Source organism: Prionailurus viverrinus, chromosome B1 (genome assembly GCF_022837055.1).
Source record: "Prionailurus viverrinus isolate Anna chromosome B1, UM_Priviv_1.0, whole genome shotgun sequence".
NCBI classification, from domain to species: Eukaryota; Metazoa; Chordata; class Mammalia; order Carnivora; family Felidae; genus Prionailurus; species Prionailurus viverrinus.
This window is the reverse complement of record NC_062564.1, coordinates 16,682,147-16,697,487: the sequence shown is the minus strand read 5'-3', so window position 1 is coordinate 16,697,487 and position 15,341 is coordinate 16,682,147. Positions and strand designations below refer to the sequence as shown.

Here is a 15,341-nt window from a genome sequence, read left to right as displayed (position 1 = left end):
CATGCTCCAATTCTATTCCCTAAGTTGTACAAAGAGCTTCTTTGTTACCCCAGGGACCGGATCCCTTGGTAGACTGTCACCCAGCTGTGGAAGCTGGAGGGATAGGTGAGGCTGCAGGAGAACATGTTGCTTTGATCAACAGTTATCTCGCTGATTTTTACAGTGGCGAGGGAACCAGATTAAGAAGGATTTCAACATGGGAACCAAGGGATAAGTGGCTTAATAACAGTAAAGCAGGAAATACAGGAAAATAACAGACTTCTTTCAATAAAGTACAAAATATTCCCGATACTTCCTACCAAAATGGTCTCTTAATAATGTTAATAATCATAATGATAATAACCACCTTAATCCGTCCCTAACTTATCAACTTGTAGCTTTAACTCTGATAGTTAGGCCCTCGTCAAGTAATCTTACCTTAAATCCGTTTGTGTTCTGAACACTCTCTTGTGTTTTTATTTTCATCCTTTTTTGAGAGCTTTTTACCTTGACAACAAAAATTTTCAACTTACAGAGAACTGGAAAGAATAGTAAAATAAACGAGAAATACCCTTCACCCAAGATTCACCAGGTATTGGTGTTTTCCTGTATTTTGCTAGCCCTCAGTAAACAAATCCCTATCCATCCATCCATCCATCCATCCACGTATTTATCATTACAAGAGCTAAATTATACCATATATACACACACACTACAAATATACTTTTATGCATTATTATTCTTTCTGACGACTTAGGTGATGCTTCAACACGTCTCCGAAGAACTTTAACGCCACAACATAATCACCAAGTTATGCAAATCTAAAACGCAAACAACACTATTACCAAATACACAGTCCACATTCACATTCACCAGTTGTCTCAATGATGTACTTGATGCACCTGTTCCTGGCCCAGCCCCTGGTCCAGGGTCGCACACAGCCCTCCACTGGCCTCCTTGCCTCCTTCCATCTGTCCCAGCTCCTCGACCCTCTTTTTCCACTCGTGCTATGTACTATTTTAAACATGAGAGCGATATTAATTTTGCCAGGCACTTCTGCTGCCAACATTTGTTGCGATGAGATTTGTAGGACCTTAGGTTTTGTTTGGGAAAATCATTCTTCATAGGATGCCTGTAGTATTCAGTATTTTTCATACTGAAAAAAACATTCTGCATGGAGATTTTCACCCACTTCCAAAGAATAAAAACCAAAACAATTAGCAGTAGGAATTACTGGCTTCTCTTGGCATGCCAATGGATATCTTACCAAGTTCTAGTTATGTCATAAATTTAATTATAACACTTACATATATAAAACTTTTGAAAATGCTTTTAATGGCCATTTTGTTTAAAATTCCACATGAAGACAACAACCTCAACGGAGGAAAGAGGCTAAAAGGGATGGACAGGAAATGTATAGGAGGAGGTAACCCAAAAGATCATCAAACGTGAAGACATATTTAGGGGCAACTGGGTGGCTCAGTCAGTTAAAAGTCTGACTTCGGCTCAGGTCATGATCTCGCGGTTCGTGGGTTCGAGCCCCGCGTCGGGCTCTGTGCTGACAGCTCAGAGCCCGGAGCCTGCTATGGATTCTATTGTCTCCCTCGTTTTCTGCCCCTCCCTGACTCATGCTCGGCCTCTCTCTGTCTCTCAAAAATAAACGTTTAAAAAAATTTTTTTTTAACATGAAGAGATATGTAATTCTGTTAGTAATTAGAGAAACGCAAATTAAGACAATAACAAGCTATTACTCCGCACTATTGCATTGGCAAAAATTTTAAAGCAGTGTAATGCCAAGTGTCCTACCATGGCTGATTGGAGCAAAGATTAGAATCTGACACAGAGCATTCTAGGTAGAAAGCTGCTGGCTATTTATGAAGCATCTCATTTGGCTCAGAAAGATGAGATGGAAAAATCCTATTCGTTCCCTGAAAATCTGTATTTAGCAATTTTTTTTTTTAATGACCAAGTTAGGAGGGACAATGAATGTCAGAGACATGAAGTAGAGCAGAACCAGAAGGGTCACGACAGGCACGGTGGCCAGAGCTGGGAGGGGTAGGGCTTGGGGGAGGTGAAGAAGCCAAAGGGCGCAGAAATAACAGAGCTCCCCCACAGAGAGTGATATATAACAATTACTCAAGAGAGCATGAGGGATACCACGGGACATAGAAATTAGCCTCAGTTCCTGCCAGTCTTTTACTCGGAGTAGCTTGAGTGTTTTCCAGTTCTCTTTTGGGGGAGTGGCATCTGGGGACATAGTGACGCAAGAACATACAAGATATTTTAAAAAGAAGACCCTCAAAATTCCCAAGGAAAATGGCTAAAAATATTCTTACACCTAGCCAAAGAATCAGTCACAGGTAGGTGTGGAATGAAGACATTTTCGGACCTACAATGCAAAGAAAACCCACCGTAAAACACAAAATGAACTAAGATGTTTCTTAATAACTTTTTCTTTAAATTTTTTTTAGTTAACATATGGTGCAATATTGGTTTCAGGAGTGATAACTTTTTTAGCATGCCAACATTTAATCAAAATCACTTAAATTTTTCTGAAGTTATAATACTGACAAAGGTGTGATATTGAAAAGGTGGATTGAAACACAGACTTCACACTCTCCAGTCATTCAGCACATGTTCAGACAGTGTTTTAGGTCCTCGTCCAAATTGTTTTAAGATCCTGAAATATCTTAAAGTTATAATTAAGGGGCGCCTGGGTGGCTCAGTCAGTTAAGCCTTGATCACCGCTCAGGTCACAATCTCATGGTTTGTGGGTCTGAGCCCCACGTCGGGCTCCATGCTGACAGTGCAGAGCCTGCTTGGGATTCTCTGTCTCCATCACTGTCTCTCTCAGCCCCTCCCCCACTTGCTCCCTCTCTCTCTCTCAAAATAAAGAAATAAACATTTAAAAAAAGAAAATTAAAACATGGACGGCAAGTAAGACACGGGTGGACAAGGTTGGCTTTTGGGGACGTGACAGAGCAGTAGAAGAGTCAGACATGGAAGGGCGTAGCTAACAAGTCAACGGGACGCAAAGAGTATGGCAACAGTAGAGGAACATCCCAGGTACGGCAGAAGCATGGCGGAGGCCCCTGCGTACTCTGCCTGGGAGTGTCATTGGCGGGGTGGTCTATTTGAGCAAGGTGCTGACAGATTATGTAGATTATGTAGATTATGACAGATTATGTAGGCAGATTTGGATGGAGGTCAAAGGTACTGGGCAGCTAAAATCTGGTTGAGAAGCTTTGCGGTAGCAGGGCCATCTGCTAGACAGGGAAGCAAGAAATAGGAGTAATGCCAGGTTACTGAAACGTGAGGAGTGAAGAGCGGATTATGAGGCGGAAGTTGAAGGGAGGGGCAAGTTCAAGGTGCCACACGCTGAAAGTAACTGAAGGGAAGGTAACTTAAATGAGAACAGGTGAGCAGGCCTAAAACAATATGGAGTCACGAGGACTGTACCAAGCAGAAAGGCCCATCCCCTAGATCTGTTAACCCTGAGGTGGCTCAAACCTACCAGACGTGAATGTGGTTGGAGAGGGAAGGGAAATGGGGTCACCAAATCTGCATCCACGAGGTTCTTAGCATACTAACGCTGGTGAATTGCTACGGAAGGCAAGTGTGCCGCTGGGGGTAGGGAAATGAAATACTGGGAAAATACTAAATCAATGACTACTAACAAATGAAGCATCTACATTTACCAATCCAAAGTGTTAGCGTGGCTCTTTCAAACAGGTTGCTAGACATGAAAAAAATGGGATGGTGTCTTAGAAATACATCACATAGACCGAGACCGATGACAGTATTGAAGAGAAGAGTGGGGATTTTGCAGAAAATATAAACGGTTAACAGCGTTAATCATGGGAAATTCCCAAAGGGGGTGACATTTTAAGGAAGGATGGGGTGTGATCCATCTAACAGAGAAAGTAAATCTATTCCTGCTTTGGAGATAATGTGTAAAGCAAAAGGTTTTTAATTTGGTTTGGATTGTTAAAGTATTTTTCAATTAAAAATAAGTTATAATTAGGTTCAATTAAATAAGTTATAATAGTTAAATGAAAAATAAGTTATAATCATTTTCTGCAATAGGAAAGGGGAATTTTTAAAATTCTATCTTAAATTGTATAATACATCAAAATATATTCAAATAACTAGATGCATGAAATCCATAAAATATCCTTATGTGATTTGGTTGTTGTTGGGCCTATATAATGAGTTGTAGGGCTTTGTTTCAATCACGTGGCTACAAGCTCATCATTTAAAAACACAAAGTATAGGGGTGCCTGGGTGGCTCAGTCCATCAAGCGGCCGACTTCGGCTCAGGTCATAATCCTGCAGTTTGTAGGTCGGAGCCCCAGGTCAAGCTCTGTGCTCAAAACACAGAGCTTGGAGCCTGCTTCAGGTTCTGCGTTTCCCTCTCTCTCTACCCCTCCCCAACTCACGGTCTCTCTCTCTCTCTCTCTCTCTCTCTCTCTCAAAAATAAAAAAAAAAACAATTTTTTTAAACAATAAAAATAAATAAACAAAAACACAAAGTCTAACTGCCCACATCTGCCAATCTCCCTTACGCCCATTTGATGATGTGAAGGTAGAATCTGTTTTGACAATGGTTCCCATTAGCGTCTCTACAGTGACTTACATGTTATTAACCTGGAAAGACCCGAATCCATCTACCGAGAAGGGCTTCCCTTTCTCAATTTCACATGGAGCACTGGCTCATCTAGCAAAAGTTCCTCACGAAAGCTGAAAACTCAGAGCACTTTTGCTATCGGTGAAACATTTAGAAAGACACCGGAAGCTACCCTCCGCGAAAAATGATGAGTTTGGTGAAAAGAAATTAACAAGCTGTGTCGGTGTGCCGCACATGATCAGCCATGCCTGCTGTCTAAGTCTGTCTGTTGGTTGTTGCCATGACTACGAAAAGCCAGTGGAGCCCAATGAGCTGTCTGCAGCAGTGCTGAGAGGGCCAGCCATTTTACTTATGGAAAACCGTGTGGCATATTCTGCTGAGCTTCGCCCTGGAAGAAGCATTTTCGAAAGATCCGTTCAGAGAAGAGAGAAGAAATGGGCAGGCTAGCACGCAGTTATTACGGCCAAGCATGCTCGCGAGCTGCCGTTTGGACAAGCTGTTGCCTGCTGTTCCCATGAGCTGATTGGAGAAAGTGGAAGGCAGAGCGATCATGCTGCATATCTGCTATCAGACGGCAGAAGAGGGTTTTGTCTTGGGCAGGCAAGCTTCCCCTGCAATGTTATCGCAGCTGCTCTCTAGCTGCTTATCCTGAAAACTAGTGACCCCAAAGGAGGGCGTTACCATCTGCGAACGGCGGTCCTGTGCGCGGCTGCTGCATATGAGCCGCAGGTCTGAAGAAGCAGGTGTGTGCTCCGATGGGCACCGGACTGTAACGCAGGCGGGCGCTCTCGGGTGTACCTGCTTCCTGTTAACAGATTGTTGGCTCGCAGAGAATCTGCCTACACGCTGAGACCGAGGCTGGGAAGGAGGTCCCTGCGTATCCGCTTGACTGACAGAGGTAAGCTTCTTTGCCCTTTTTTTTTTTTTAAAGCAATGCATAACAATAATTTGGAGCAAAACTTAACCTCAAAGATTTACACTCATTGTGCTTTCTGGATTTCCCAGAGAAGCATGCACATACACACACACTCATACACACACACACACACACACACACACACACATTTCCATAAAATAGTGTCAGAAACAGAGTTGTTATAGTGACTTGGGCTCCAGAAATTGTATGACCAAAAAAAAAAAATTACAATATGCCTCGGAGTTTAAGATATTTAGTGTTGTAACAAACCATGACAGCTTGTTGTTCTGGACTGTCTTCATAACCAACAACCTTTCTCCCTTATACACAATGGATCCTTTTATTAACTATACTTTGACATATATTAAGAGAACTACATGGAAAATCAGCAGTGTGAAAATTATGGAGCATTTCTGAAGCTTCATAAATGATTTCTTTAACAGCCCTTAACAGCACACCCACGTATACATTTCAATCAAGGAATTCCGTTCCCTATTTAGGTCACAACAGCCAGTGGATTTTGCACTTGCTTATTTTGAGCTTAGAGTCGTGGCGTGCCGTTTGATTTACTTCAGGGTAGTTGCAAAGCAAATGGTGTAGATATTGGAAGCGGCTCACACTTCCTTTCCTAGTATCACGCATGCCACGCTAGCCCAGAGCACAACACTCCCATTGTGCTCCCCACCCCCCCACCCCCCCCACCCCCCCACCCCCCCCACCCCCCGGCTCAGCATCCAAGGAAAGAAAGGAAGTGAGAGCTCTGCACTGAGTTCAAGCACGGCTATATAGTATGTGCCGGTAAACTTCTTCTATTGCCCAATTTTTCTCCCAAGCGGATAGGTTTCAGAGACAGAGACCGAAACCAAACACACTGCACACCTCCTGCAAACACTAACGTTTGCTGCGGATGTTTGTTGTCAATAGCACAGACTTTGGATTGCAGGACGAGTTGCCCCATAGTGAGTATTTCTTTGATTGAGAGTCTCTGAGGAACAGAGCTGTTTCTGTGCATTGAAATGGGTCGGTCAAATCAAAAGCATTGAGAAGGAAATGACCAAATAATGATTAAATTCGGCTTCAACAACATTCCTGCTTTCCCTAAGTCAACTCTATTGTTGGTCGACCAAGGTATCAGATCGTTTACAATGCTACTGAAAATATTTCATGCAAAACATTTTGTTGGAAGCTTTGAATAAAAAGCTCTACGGAAGACTGAGGCTACCATGAAATGTAAAATAAAGAATATCTGAGAGCTCCTCCTAATAAATGTATTTTTATTGCTTCCTTTTTCCCCAAAATACGGATGACATGGGAATCACCTTTATTAATTAAGTATAATATAATTTTTATTGCTACATATGGGCGTACGTCACCTGTTTCACAGAGACAGCAATGGCAAAAGCCCTCCAGCAAGTGACTTATAAATAGAGGGATAATATTTTTCAAAACTTATGTTCTAAATGTCACCGGAAGATACAAAGACACAGACTGAGCAAACTCAGTCTAGGGAATCACGTTCAAACATTTAATAGTGAGAACGAATAGGAATAATGCCTATTTGTTGCATGTGAGGCGTTGTATGGAATAAAATGAAAGTGATAGCATTGTACTCCACTCATGTTTAGCTTTCAAAGGAAAGCTACATGAACAGACTTCGTTTTGAGCTATATTCTGTAAATAAAAATATCAGCCAAGGAAGTGTTTCTGTTACAACAGAATAAAAGGTAGAGGGAGCTTCTCTCCAATTTAATTCCTTTTAGAACTTTGCACAAAAAGAAAAAAAACGCTTAGAATTAGCACAGCGAAAAGACCTGCAACAAGAAAACAATTTTGTATTCGTTTTTCTTCGAGTGGCCGTGAGACGAACAGTCTGCGGAATACCTCAGGTGCACCTGCTGCCGCGCCTTCTGCCTTCGTGGGGGCACCATGCGCGAGGGGACCCTTGGCTCACGGGAGGGGTGACACACAAACTTTATACCTGTGCTATTTTTCCCTACATTAATAACCTTTAAAGGCGATATGCTACAAAAGATTAGCATTCTAAGTCCACTGGTGCACGGCACATCTACACAGTTATTAATTCAACAACTTTAAGAACCACATACAGAGATGTAATACCTATCTTTCAAAACCACCCCTTAGCTTTTGTCTATTTACGTATCCTTACTTTCTGCCACTTCCCAGATCACTTGCTAGCAATATCAAATACTTGGTAATTTCCCAAATGCACTATGCCAAACTTTTTTTTTAATGTTGTTTTTTGTTTTGGTTTTTTGGAGAGAGAGAGGGCACGAGCAGGGAAGGGGAAGAGAGAAAGGGAGACGCAGAATCCTGAGCAGGCTCCAGGCTCTGAGCTGTCAGCACAGAGCCCGACGCCAGGGCTCCAACTCATGAACCTTGAGATCAGGACCTGAGCCAAAGCCGGACACTTAACCGACTGAGCCACCCAGGTGCTCCACGATACCAAACTTTGGCAAAGCCTCTGTACAGCCTTTTCTTTAAATCTCCCCAAAGTGGCAGCCACCTGTCATGTATCCTTCAAAATGTAGCCAGGATGTCTCCCCAGATGCTTCCTCACTTTCTCCTTCGCCTACATCTGAATCTTATGTCTGTAGTTCTGTTCCCTGTACCATACTGCATCCTGTCTCTGCTCACAGGCTCCCAGAGTTTTATTGACCCATCAATGTACTTTGCCCAGTGTCTAGAACTTGGCATTTAGTCATTGTCCCGGTAACCTCAAACTTCACTATTTTCGTATTAGTTACTGTAAATACAGACTTGATCTCAAAACAGAAAACCTATTATATATTATACTACCTTATCAGAGAAACTCAAGATATTGAAAAGTAGCAATGAGTCTCTAATTTCCCTCACGATGAAAAGATGGCTTCAGGGCCACAATGTGATAAAAGCTATAAATGTCCTATATCAGCAATTTTTGAGGAATGATTTTACAAAATGTAAACTTCAAACAGAAATGGCTTGAAAGCTTTAGTAACTAGAAGATGCTGGGTTTTTTTATTTACAGGTATTATGAATTTGCAGGGGTAAGTAAGTATAGTAAGTATTCCTATTAGAAGTTCCTTCTAAAATCAGACCATTTAAGATTAATATTGAATTGCTGATAATTGATAATTATAACGAAGATACTTATGGAATTATTTTTCATACTGAAGCTGGAAGAAAGTAGAGGTCATGAACTGGAAAGAGACCAAGTAATTGACATAGAACCTATAATTGCAGAATTTCTTTTAATTTTCCTAAATAAGCCTAAATGATTACTGGTAATCACTGGTTACGTTAGGCTTACATTAGGCTACAACTTGGGCTCCTGGGTGAACCTGTTAGTATCTCTGTTAATATACACATACTTCTGGTTATACAGACTTCCCACACTTTTACTATACTATATGGCATGATAATCATTTTTTTAGTTAGGCCTAAAGGTTTATAGCCTTTTTATGAAAAAGTTGACACAATGCTGTAATCAAAAATAAGAATGGATTAGGAATTTTACTAAGAAGAATTTAATATATATTACTTTGTGTCCACAATAACCATGTTGAAGGCAAAAGTTGTATTTAATATTATATGAAATTTGTGCATAAATTAGCAAAGATTAGGAAGTTTCAAATATCCAAATGTTTGAAATAGAAATCAAAATATTTAGAAAAATCACTTAAGTTCAGGTTTCTAGGGGCGCCTGGGAGGCTCAGTTGAGCGACCGACTTCGGCTCAGGTGATGATATCACAGTTCATGGGTTCAAGCCCCACATCGGGCTCTGTGCTGATGGCTCAGAGCCCGGAGCCTGCTTTGGATTCTGTGTCTCCCTTTCTCTCTCTGCCCCTCCCCCCACTCACACTCTGTCTCTCTCTCTCTCAAAAATAAATAAACATTAAAAAATTTAAAAAAAAATTCAGGTTTCTGCACTTTTTCACATTATGATTCAGCATTGACTTTTATAATAAGTATAAAATAAATGGCAACTCTTAATTGTCATGCTGTCCTTTTAAGGCTTACTTTGGCTATCTTCCAGCTGATTTTAATGTATAGCATGCTAATTAAAAGTGTAAGATGATATCGGTTCTATTCATCTTAAAGACCTAAGCACATTTAATCAGCTATTTTAAATCGTCCATAGTAATTAGACTTCAGGAAACATGATTCTGTAGTATTTCTACATCATTTTTAGTATTTTCTATTTTAAGTAAGTTATATTTTGAAGGCCTAAATGATTTATAACTACATTTGATATTAAAATGAGTCTGTTCTTGTTGCAGTTTATAATAAAGTATTAGAATATTTTATTGTATTAGCTATTTTTTCAAAATGTTCCCCAAACTAATGATTTCTTTATGGATATGTATATCAAATTCTAAATGATCACTGCAAAAAATTGTATGGTGATTTTCCAAATCTCTTTACCTCGTTTCTGAAAAAGTTAAGACATATGCCTTTAGCCTTAAGGAAACACCTCCGTAGCTACCGAGTTCCCATATTGACAATTAAGAACTCTTATTCCAGCTTAAGGTTAATTAAGATCATCTTATTTAAGTGACAGAGAACCAGCAAAGACAAGTTTCCTTGTCCGTGGTTTTTTTTTTTTTTTCTTAAGTTTTAACAGCGTGACATAGCGATCTGGAACTATACTTTCTTGTCTCCTAGTCTTCAACACAGAAATGTCTATTTCACCAGCTAGGAATTTTAGCCAAAAGACAGTGGTTTCCTCCTTCCCCATGCAGGTCAGGTAGGCATATGTCCAGCGTTGATAATGCACCTTTAAAAAGCATTATTTGAAAGAAAAACAAAAAGGTTTTCACTTTTCTTAAATCTAACTAAAGATCTCACTTTCAAGGGAAATTTTCCTACCCCCCCAAAATAATAATAACATAGCAGTATTATCATTATAGTTCCTAATTTATTTTTACATCCATGTTACAATTTAAGGAAAATTTATTTTTAATCGAGTACAGTATCTGAAAGTTTCAGTGCTTTTTAAATTTTGTATGGTTGTCTACTTTTTATTTTATTTTTATTTTTTTTTCAACGTTTATTTATTTTTGGGACAGAGAGAGACAGAGCATGAACGGGGGAGGGGCAGAGAGAGAGGGAGACACAGAATCGGAAACAGGCTCCAGGCTCTGAGCCATCAGCCCAGAGCCCGACGCGGGGCTCGAACTCGCGGACCGCGAGATCGACCTGGCTGGATCGACTCGTGACCTGGCTGAAGTCGGCCGCTTAACCGATTGCGCCACCCAGGCGCCCCTGTTGTCTACTTTTTAAATGCTTTACTTTCTATTTAACCTAGACATTCAATCTTTTGACTTTGTTTATGTTTTCTCAATTGTCAGCATAAATTGCGAATCAAAAATACTTTATTGTGATCAATTATATCCTCATTGATTGGAGAGTGAGTCCAATCAATGTAATAATAATTCTTCATTTTGGATTCTTTTCCTCATAATGTTTTTCAGGAATGTGAGGAACAGCCTAAAACCTGCAGGCTCTAAACCTCCTGATGTTCTCTTCAGAACAGTGGTTAAAAGGCTCAGCCATAAGGAATCCAAAAAACGACAGCAAAAATAAGCTTGTAACCAAGCTTTGCAGCACTTGTTAAAATTCTCTAAGAGTGCAAGCAGGGAATGGCATGAGGAATGGTGTTTTTGTTTTAATGCACAGAAAAAGCATCTGCAAATGAGACATTCTAAAGAATTATTATCGGCCATGCTGTAGAGAATGTATCTGTGTAAATAGTCATCCTGTCCTCCTCTAAAAAGTTGAAGTCCCTGTACCGTCTTCTAAGTGGGGAAAGTTAGCTTCTTGAAAGACATTTGCCCTCTATGAAGGTGACCATGGTAGAGACAGCAGCCCTTTGATCAAAACAAAACAAAACTGAAAACAAAACATGCACATGCCTTTGACTTTGTGGGGAATCATCTACCATCTGGTGACAAGTCAGCTACTTCTGGCTCCTAAGACTGTAGTAATATCAGATCATAATGCTTTATAAGGTTTCCTACACTTAACATTACTAATCCAAAAAAGCAACACTTGGTGGCTTAAAAGGGAGCTATTTCGTAGATTATCAAGATGCCTTCACATCTAAGTGTTTCAATTCTCTGTGTTTAAGTTAACAAAGGAAAAAATATCGGGTAACAATTTCATCCGTCCTGGGCTAATTGTGTCATCTGGTGAACAGTTTGAGCCCTCTCTGAAACGAGTGTACCTAATCTGTCAGATACATAATTGCAGTATAGTAAATATTATATACTATATCCTGTGGGGATAAGCAACTTCTAAAAGCATTTGCCTCTCAATATCTAGATTTAAAAATTTACCTGGCATAGCATTTTTAGTAGCAAGGATGATTACTAGTAGTGAAGATTACAAAAAACTGATAACCACTTAGTTGTTCTGGAATGGTGTGAATAAACTTGCGTTGTTTGATATACCTTGAGCACTGGCTTGAACTGTTTAGGTAGCAGAAGTCAACGAGGACGCAGAAAGTAACACGAGCTAGCAGGAGGAAAAGGGCCAGGTTGCTTGGGCAGAGCGAGTTACAGGGAAAACGTGGCTTGCTTTAGAAGAGCGGCTGGAATATTGCAGGCATGCAGCAAACAGGTCAACATATGAAATATTCAGTCGGTATTTGTTGAATGATAAATGGCTCATAGTGATCAGTTCTTCCCTGTGTTGTGCTAATGCTGCTTGAATTCAGAGACAAAGTAATAATTTACAACAACTATGATTTTTCTGAAATCAGAAAATAAAATGACATAAAGAGAAACATGTTTAACATAAATAAAAAACATCACAATTTTAGAAAATGCTATTACTTTAAAAACTAAATTACAGGGGCGCCTGGGTGGCGCAGTCGGTTAAGCGTCCGACTTCAGCCAGGTCACGATCTCGCGGTCCGCGAGTTCGAGCCCCGCGTCAGGCTCTGGGCTGATGGCTCAGAGCCTGGAGCCTGTTTCCGATTCTGTGTCTCCCTGTCTCTCTCTGCCCCTCCCCCGTTCATGCTCTGTCTCTCTCTGTCCCAAAAATAAATAAACGTTGAAAAAAAAATGTAAAAAAAAAAAAAATTAAATTACAGTTTTCCTGGTGAGAAGCACTGTATTTAATAATTCTGTAAAACAAGAGTGGAACCAGAAGCTTAGATAAAGCTCAAATGTAACACATCGTTTGGTGAATAATTCAGACCAAGAAAAATTGATTTCTACTCTTCACTTTCTTAAAGCCTCTGGTTATAATTGCATTCATCAAGCAATATGACCAACTAAAGTTAAATTTTTCCTTTTTAAATAAGCCTAAGAGAGAAAGTTTAAACCTAAAATTACAAAATTTAAGATCTTTATTTTAAGGCTTTAAAACACAGTTAAATAGAGGAGCACCTGGGTGGCTCAGTCGGGTGAGTGCCTGACCAGCTCGGGACATGATCTCATAGTTCATGAGTTCGAGCCCCACGTCGGGCTCTGTGCTGACAGCTCAGAGCCTGGAGCCTGCTTTCGATTCTGTGTCTCCCTCTCTCTCTGCCCCTGCTGCTCACACCGTCTCCCTCTCTCTCAAAAATAGATAAACATTAAAAAAAAAAATATATATATATATATTATATATAGTTAAATAGAGAATTCAGGATAGAAAAAGGGATCAGTCTGGGAGATATTTTCAATTTAAAAACTGTAAGAGCTGAGGGGAGCGTGGGTGGCTTAGTCGGTTAAGTGTCCCACTTTGGCTCAGGTCATGACCTTACGGTTCATGGGTTTGAGTCCCACATGGGGCTCTGTGCTGACAGCTCAGCACCTGGAGCCTGCTTTGCATTCTGTGTCTCCCTCTCTCTCTGACCCTCCCCTACTTGTGCTCTGTCTCTGTCTTTCAAAAATAAACGTTAAAAAGTTAAAAAAAAAAAAAACACATAAGAGCTAGAAGACTTTACATGGTAATCAAAGTATCTGCTTCTGATTAAACCTAAGAACACAATAAAAACCCGAACAACCAGATTCCAATAAACTACAGAAAAAATTATTCAATTTATTCAATCCAAAAGGTGTTGATAATATCAAATTGTATAGAGTTTAGTCTGTGTTAGGTACTATCCCAAGAGCTTTACACATGTTACCTTGTAATGAAGGATCTGGGAAATTACAAAACTTCCAAGGTTATTTTAATTGGAATTTTCCAGAAGTATTCAAATGATCTTAAATCACTTCCCAAAGAGAGATTTAATAAACAACACATTGAGTTGCTACTTCTTAGATGCTCTCATCCCACTTTGTACACTATATTTCTTTTATTTCATTTTTATGAAGTTTTTGTATATGTCTAATCTTTCTGTGCAAAAGTAAACTCCATGAGAGAGCAACAGAGTTTTATTTCTATTTTTACCACCATCATCTTGTCACATGTATGACCAAGAGTAAATGAAGTAAAGGATGATTAGCCCAAGTAGGCAGTTATATCATATGTCAACAAATAATATTCACACCAAAGAAAATGGATGTAGTCAAATTCCTATATACTGTCTGTTATTCCATGTAACCTCCATCATGAGAGGGGCACCTGGGCTCAGTCGGTTAAGCGTCCAACTCCAGATTTCAGTTCAGGTCATGATCTCATGGTGCGTGAGTTCAAGCCCTACATTGGACTCTGTGCTGACAGTGCGGAGCCTGCTTGGGATTCTCTCTCACTCTCTCTCTGTCTCTCTCTCTCTCTCTCTCTCTCTGTCCCTCCCCCACTCATGTTTGCTCTCTCTCTCTCTAAAAATAAATAAATAAACTTTCAAGAAAGAAAAAAAAAAACATCATGAGAAAATTAATTCAGTCCGCACATCCTTAGTGTTTGTTTGCTTCTTTGTTTTGTTTTTTGAATTGTTTGGTTGGTTTTAGTTAGAATGTTTTTCATGTAAAACACTCAGTTAAATGTCAGAACAATCCTTTTTAAGTCATCAGACTCCTCAACAGAGGAAACACAATCTAAAATGATCTGGCTCATTTAAACCACTATAGACTTCTTCCCTGATGTAACCTCCTAAACAACCTAACTATATGTTAGTTGTCTATGACAGTCAAGAAAACAATAAAAATGTAGGAAAGCATAGCTACCTCCTTTACCGTAAAAACCATTATTCATTTGTTGAAAATATATCTGTTTTGGGAAAAGGGCTTTTTTAGGTCAGTAATTCAGATGAATGGTAATGTATCCTGAATTCTTTGAAACTGACTTTATTTAGAAACATGACTTTTTACATGATATGTGGTCTGAAAGCTGATTATATCACTGGCTTCCTTTCCACCAGAGATTTAATTTTATAAGACTAACATAACTGATTGACTTCTGTAATAATGACTTTTTTCTTGAATTAAAAAAACAAACAACTTCCTTCTGCAGTTCACAAAGGGTTTTGAACATATTTTAAATTATTTTCTAGATTTATTGGCAGCAGAGAGGACTTCCATCGCCCTCATTATATAAATAAAAACAAATGACAATCAAAGCCCTAAACAATCTAGTTTAGTTTGAAAATCACCTTCCTTTGACACAAAGTCCCAAAGGTCCCTTCAGGGGGGACATGCGCCTCATATATTGGCAGTTCTCCGGTAAAATAATTGAACTTGATCCATATATTATCACATGGTGCATTAATGCATTATAATCATTTTGAAGGCTACATTTTGCTTCCTTTGAAATGAATTGGGAAAACATACCCTCAAAACTCTGGTTCACTCTTCTTGGCACTGATATTTCACTATGCAACTGTCAAGAACTAAAAGATTACGATCATAAAATTATGTTTCCTGGGGAATGTTCCATTCACGAAC

The 15,341-nt window shown here is 39.6% G+C and overlaps 2 protein-coding genes across 8 annotated transcripts in view; one reads left to right on the top strand and one right to left on the bottom strand.

The window, feature by feature from the left end:
- Window positions 1-15,341, bottom strand: part of TLR3 (toll like receptor 3) — a 430,042-nt gene that overhangs the window by 248,994 nt on the left and 165,707 nt on the right. The window lies entirely within an intron of this gene.
- Window positions 4,932-15,341, top strand: part of SORBS2 (sorbin and SH3 domain containing 2) — a 225,359-nt gene continuing 214,949 nt past the window's right edge. For 3 of the 7 annotated variants that reach the window (XM_047855091.1, XM_047855090.1, XM_047855089.1), the window contains exon 1: window positions 4,942-5,504. The gene's annotated coding sequence lies outside the window, so the exon portion shown is untranslated. Of the gene's footprint in view, window positions 5,505-15,341 lie in introns of all 7 variants that reach the window. The other 4 variants (XM_047855094.1, XM_047855093.1, XM_047855087.1 and 1 more) reach the window with 3 other exon arrangements.